Raw genomic sequence first — 7,020 nt, 5'->3', positions numbered from 1 at the left:
AAGCACTGGGTACAGTCAGAAGCGCGGGAGGGTGAGAGAATTCACCAGAGCCAGAGCAGGGAACAGAACAGGAAAACTGACGAAATACACTGCTGAGGGGAGCAGCAGGCATGGCAGGAGAGGTCTACGTGCCATATGGGACCCTCACCAGTAGCCCGGGATCAAACCAGTGCTGCAGAGGCTGCACGCAGCTTCGCAGCCCAGCGCTCAACCGCTGCGCCACCAGAGGAGGCACTTCTCTATGTTTTTCTAATTACAATATTAAGATATGTATCATTTCAGGCATGGTGAAGGATAAGTATGTATGAGAATGAGTTGTGGTAAATGTATGTCCATTTCTTGGACCTTTCCTTAGCTTTTTGAAAGACTGTTTAATGTCCTTTGCTATTAGAAGCCTCTGCAATGAGTATAATTTCTGTCTTGGATTTTGTATGAATCTTGGAGCCAAGGAGTTAAGTATATTCTAAGAGTTTGCTGTTCATAGCTATTCCTGCAGCTCAGGATCAATAGCAATGGCAGTATCTGGGAACTTCTGAAAAATACAGAATCTCAAGCATTACCCAAAATCTACTGACTCAGTCTACTTTTTAATAAGATTCTCCAGATCATTCATAGTCATATTAAATGACTGAGAACAAATACTCCAAGCTACACATTTCCTTGGTATATGATTTAATCATTCTTTTCTCTTTTATTTTTTGTATTGACAGATACAAAATTTAATTTTTCTGAGCAGTTTGCCTTGTATTTTTGGTGTATTTTCAAATCAACATTTACGTATTTGAAACAAAATTCTGATAGGAATATTTTTAAGTTGTCTATATTATCACTGTGAGGGGATTCAGTAAAACATAATTAAACAAACTGGGAGCATTCAACTTGCCTTCCTTTTAACCTTTTAGGTCAGATTTTGAAGATGAAGATGTTTTGAAGAAAGTAGAAATAGGGAAGAAAATATCAGAAATAGGGGATAAAATATCAGAAGGACCACAAAAAGGGAACCATCAGGAACATCTCAGCAAGGAATACAAGATTCAAAATATGAAATTCAACCACAAGCTAAAAAAGAGTTTTTCAACATTATTTTTAGAAACTGTAAAGAAAAAAAGTGAATCCAGGTAAGTTATTAAGAAACCATCCTTTAAGTTATTTTTTCTTTTCATATTTTATGAATATTATCTAAGGATTCTTAATGCTATTTAACTTAGAGAAAATCTTGTCACAAATTTTAATTTAAATTATTTCTAACCCATAAATTGAGTATAGTTTCTTCCCAAAAGCCATCATTTAATAGATACTAAATTTTATGTGAATGAAAATGTATTTATTCACTTTTCCTAACCTGCTCATCAACAATTTATTGTTTGTATGATATCAAAGAATGAAGGCAATGTTTAGAAATAAATTTATGTCAGGGTACCGGTATTTCATTATTAAGTGTTTAAAATCTATTTTCTATTTCTTCTTGTATCTACAAAAAAGGTAGTTTTAAAAATAAATTTTAATTTGCTACCTAAAAATCATCAGTGGTTCTACAGTATCTACACAGTAATTCCTAACCGTGGCTACACAGTAGAGTTTAACTAGAATTAGTACAGCTAGGGTTTAGAATCACTAGTCAATAGAATAAACTTCAAATTTGTTAGCTGTTGCTTATAGCTTTCTTCTTGATCATTAACTGTTCTGCCAACTTGGTCTTACACATTTACAGTGGTCCCTGCTTTGATATATACCTTTTTCTTTTGTTGTAGGCTAATCTCCATTTTCTTTTATTTTTTTTTTTAGGCATGCTTTATTTATTTGTTTGCTGGTTTGTTTGTTTTGTTTATACATGCACTGGGTACAGTCAGCTTTCACCAGAGCAGCAGCTTTTACACTCTTGTTTTTTTAGCTTCTTTACCGCTTCCATTTTCTTTTAAAGCTTGTGCTAGGTTTCCAGCTTTTCCAACACTCCAATTTTTGGGTTTTTTTTTTAAAGTAGTTTTCTTGTATTATAGTTTAGTTATTTTGTGTTTGTCTTTCTTAGTAGATTAAGACATAAACCCTTCTCTCCAGAAATTTAAAGTTTCTTTTCTATTTTCTATGACATCAGAATGATAGTGTACATATGAGGAAGGTTTTATAAAAGCATATTGAAAAAATGAATAAAATTCCCCTTTTGTTTTTTCACTATTCCCATACCTGATATCTCAGTGTATCTTGCATCTTACACCCTGTTTAGCATGTTTTCCTCACCTTCTGAAAGAAATGTTACACTGAGACCAGTAAGTTAATTCAGTATTTTTTTTTTAAATAAGTTATCTTGTGTAGTTTTTTTTTTTTAAGTTTTATTTTATTTGTTATATATGCACTGGGTACAGTCAGAAGCACGGGAGGGTGAGAGGATCCACCAGAGACAGAGCGGGGAACAGAACAGGCAGGTTGAAGAAACACACTGCTGGGGGGAGCAGCGGGCGGCAGGAGAGGTCTGCGCGCCATGTGCGATCCTCCTTGGAGGCCGGAGATTGACCCGGTGCTGTAGAGGCTGTGGGCAGCTTCGCAGCCCAGCGTTCAACCGCTGTGCCACCAGGGGAGGTCCCTGTATTTTAATTTTAATTCAGTATGTTTTTAGTGTGTTTTTTTTTTTTTGACAAATTAACATTTTTTAAAAAGAAATCTTAGTGAGTAGTATTAACTTTAGTAACTGAAGTTAATTTTCTGCTGAATTGGTGTAGCCAGATATAAAACTCACTATTCCTGGAACACTCTTACTTCATTCTTTTGCTTATATTCTTCCTTTTGATTATATTTTTGCATTTTCCCATGAACGAATCTCTTTTTTTCCTTTTTATTTATTTAATTGGAGTAACCTTGGCTTACATTATTGTGGGTATTTTGGAAGTATAGGAGATTTCCCCCTCCATCCCCACCTCCTCCCTTATCACCACCATAGTACATCCATCACCAAATCAAAAATAAACTATACAAAATATAATTTGATATAATATATAATAATGGTATTCATTTTTGGTCTATCAGAGAAATTTACATATCCCAGGCTTCAACTTTTTACTATATATAACGAGTGGGGGAGCATCTAAATGAGTCCCATTAGAGCTCTAAATGAGTGTAATCAATATAAAATTGTAAAGGAAGATTTTATAGGGAGGGTAGGATTTTTAAGGATATGGGAAAGGAAGGCTGTGAACTTTTTGAGATACAATGATTTTTTTTTTTTGGTATGTATTATTTTCTTCACTAAGCCAGGGTAAAAAAGCTTTTCTTTTTGAGCTATTTATTGTAACATTCTGTTTTAGTCCTATTGTTAAACATATAGCAACTTCTCCACCTCATTCATCACCGGCAAATGATAAGAACTTATTAGAGGATGAATTTGTTACTGATGAATCAGATAGAAGCTTTGTCGATCTTGGATTACTCTACCGAGAAAGGCTGGATCTTTGAAACAACACATAGTATGCTCAGCTGAGGTCACTGTACTCCCTCAAAATAAGTCAAGAGAAAAACATCACAGTGTATCGCCTATGACTTTGACAAGGGACAAAGATTCTGATAAAGTTCACCCAGTAGAGAAATCTCAGCTCTCTGAACAAAAAAAAAATGGGTAAGAGTTGTGCTTTGACTGATGCAGTAGAAAATAATCATAGATCTACAAAATATAAACCATATTCTGAGAACACAGAAAAGTCGCCTCAAAGTAAAAGGACTACAAGACAAAAACAGAGGAGAAAATCTAAGCCCAATGTAGTTGAAGATCATGCTGATATGGAACAATCTAAGGAGAAAGACCTAAATATGTCACTTACCGACCAAGACAAGTTACAAAGAAATTCAGACAGAAATATGGAAGAGTGTGAAGAGATAAGAAAGGTTCATACTTCAGTAAAACAGAGGCAGCCTGTGGGTAAGTGTATGTATTTAATAAAGCCGTGAAGATTATTCTAATACTTTTTTTTTTACAATACTCCTATTTAGCTTTGGGAAATAGGGAAGGTAAACGTAAATCTACAAGGAGCCTCAAAGGTCTATTTTTCTAATGTCTCTTTGTTTTATGCATCATTCCAACTCACTTAATTTTTGTGTAACTTCTAAGATGACAGCATCATGAGGGAGGGTAAAAGGGAAAGGCTAGCTTTTCTCTCCACATGTTCTGTTTGGTATTTAAGGTAATAAATAGAGAAGACCTTTCAGGAACCAGATATTCTGCCTTAAATTTTTCTATGAGATGCTGCCAAGAAAAATATCGTGGAAGAAAGTCAATTTTACTTTCTCATTTTTTGACATGTAACAGCTGAGAAATTCAGCTCCCTTGAAACAACTGGAGCCCAGATAAGTCTTTAGTATTGTACTAACCTTTAAATTCATAATACAACTTCTTTTGTACAGCTTGGTAAACTGTAGTTTTACTTTCATTATCTCAGAGACTCAGATAATACCCTAATTTAATAAAGTGAGAAAGAAATAAAAAAAAGGGAAAGGCTAGCAAACAAGAGGCAGCTGGAAATGCATAAGAGAGCCTAAGTTCTTCATGTTCATTAAAGCATAAATGTGGGGCGGAGGGGCGGGGATGCGTGTCCCAGGATTCTGTGGGGTTGTTTTCCATTCTCTTTTATTCCATCATTCATGCACTTTTCTATTGATGACAGCTATTAAATGCCAGACACTGAAATTACAAAGATTGCTAAAACACAATTTTTACTCTTGAAAACATCTCTCAGTGGGGTCTGAGAACAGTTATCTAATATCTCAATGGACTGTTTTGTCTTGGGTCATTAGATGATTTATCACCTAATCTAGGACCCTTGAGAGTTGCAGAGAATGTCAGGACAGTAAGCACAGACTGGGATTATCCTAGGCAGACTTGGACTATGGTCACCTATGTGATGATTGAACAGTGAGTGATGCTTGATGCTTGATGGCATGTTCATGAAGGGAAGACTGTATTCTTTGTACTGCTTTTTAAGTAATAGGAAAAAAAAAGTGGTTACTTTTAAAGAATTCTTGTCAGAATAGTTAATGGAGTAGAAAACACTTATCAAATGCATTAGATAATTTTAATGTATGTAATATAACTTAACTTTTTTGAAAGTCTTTTAAAGTAGGAGATGAAACTCCATGGAGGTTTAAAAAGTACTCAACAGGATCTGACTCACCATACAGTCCATTGTTTTTGTCTGTGTCAGCAAGTTTTGAAATAAATAAAAACATTTTGATTTTAATGCTTAAATGGACAAAACTGTTAACTAATCAGAAATCCACCTTGGCCAAAATTGTATACATGCCTGAGATTCTAAATGACTATATTATATTGCTGACATAGAGAAGAGACAAAGTATATTAAAGAAAGGTATTTTAACTCCCACCCATCCACCACCTCCTGTTCACCAACTCCCCTCCTATCTTCTCCACCACCATCACCATCATACCAGTGGTGCCTCTGCCTTCCCCTCTATGACCACTGGCACAAAATCCGAAAATCCTAGCTCCTTTCTGCCACAATTTCACATCAGTGCTGCTTCCTACTTCCTTTCCACCGTTTTCATCAACTACCCCTCTGTCATGCTACAATTCCAAACATAACTTCCCCTCTTTTCTTCCACCACCTCCATCTCACCAATCCTGACTTCCTCTTGTGCCCCTCTGTTAGGGGGAAAGGATGTCCTGAGCAAACTCCATACAGGTTTTGCGGACTCCACCCCTACTCCATCAAGACACTGGAAACGACAAATCCCATGATCACCAAAGAGAGGGTTGTGAGGACCTGAGGGTGGAGTTAAACAGCCATGCTTTTCTGATTGGTGATATAACCAGCCATGTGAGCTGGGGTGGGCTCTTGGCCATGTGGCACTCAGCTTTTCACCAGCTTGGAGGGTCATTGGGATTCCAGGTCAGCGGAATGGGTAGGACACATCTACGAATTTATCTCCCTCTTTTTTTCCCTGAGTTCTTCATTTCCTCATTTCCCCTTCCCTTGTAAATAAGCCTTTTATTAACCTTAAAAAAAAGATAGTTTTTATGAAAAAAAAACTTTAATCTAGTCATCAATTACTCAATCATTTTAGCTTTCTTTTTTGTTTAGTCTATTGCATAGACTCTCACCTAAATAATAGTTGTCAGACTTCAGTTTTGTCTGTGTGTGCCGTTGTGTATTTGAAAAATTCTTAAAATGGAAGGTGGAACAAAACACCTTTTCTATCTTGTGAACCTCTTTAATTGCACAATAAGGCCTATATTCTTTTTTTATCAGAGTTGTTATTTTTAGGAAATACCATTTTATCAATAAAGTATACTTGAAGGATACTCTTTTTAGGAAATACCATTTTATCAATAAAGTATACTTGAAGGATACTCTTTTTAAAATGTTAAGCATTTATACAAGAGCTGGGGTACAGGCCAGAGTCGCGGGAGGGTGAGAGGACTCACCAGAGACAGAGCGGGGAGCAGAACAGACAGGCAGACCAAAAGCGCAGCTGAGGGGATCAGTGGACGAGACAGGAGAGAGGTCTGCCTGGCCATGTGGGATTCTCCCCCGCTGGCCGGGATTCAAATCGGTGCTGCGGAGGCTGTGGATAGCTTCACAGTGCTGTGCTCAACCCACTGCGCCACCTGGGAGGCCCTCCCGTGACTGGTTTGTACTCCAGCTCTTGTATAAATAAAAATAAATCTTTAAAAAAATATATAAAATGTTAAGCATTTATTATCTGCTATATCCTGTACACTAATATTCATTTATATTAAATTCTTTAGGTTGCCTAGTGCATATAGCATTCTGACTAAGTAGTATACCAATTGCATTCACTTTTTATTGCCCTCATAACAAATTACTGCATAAATAGTGGCTTAAAACAACTCATATTTGTTATCAGAAGTCTGAAATGGATGTCACTGGACAAAATCAAGATTTGACATTCCTTTTTTGTGGTTCTAGGAGAAAATTCATTTCCTTCCTTTTCCAGCTTCTTCAAGTCACTTGTATTGAATGATGGCTTCCTTCTTGTGTCTTCAAAATCAGCAATCCCA

The 7,020-nt window shown here is 36.3% G+C and overlaps 1 pseudogene; it reads left to right on the top strand.

The window, feature by feature from the left end:
• Positions 1-284: 284 nt before the first annotated feature.
• On the top strand, positions 285-3,933 carry LOC119250843 (centromere protein C-like; annotated as a pseudogene).
• The last annotated feature ends 3,087 nt before the right edge of the window (positions 3,934-7,020 follow it).

This window comes from Talpa occidentalis, unplaced genomic scaffold (assembly GCF_014898055.3).
Source record: "Talpa occidentalis isolate TD23 unplaced genomic scaffold, MPIMG_talOcc4v2.1 talOcc4.18, whole genome shotgun sequence".
Lineage (NCBI taxonomy): Eukaryota > Metazoa > Chordata > Mammalia > Eulipotyphla > Talpidae > Talpa > Talpa occidentalis.
This window is presented reverse-complemented; position numbering and strand designations above follow the sequence as displayed.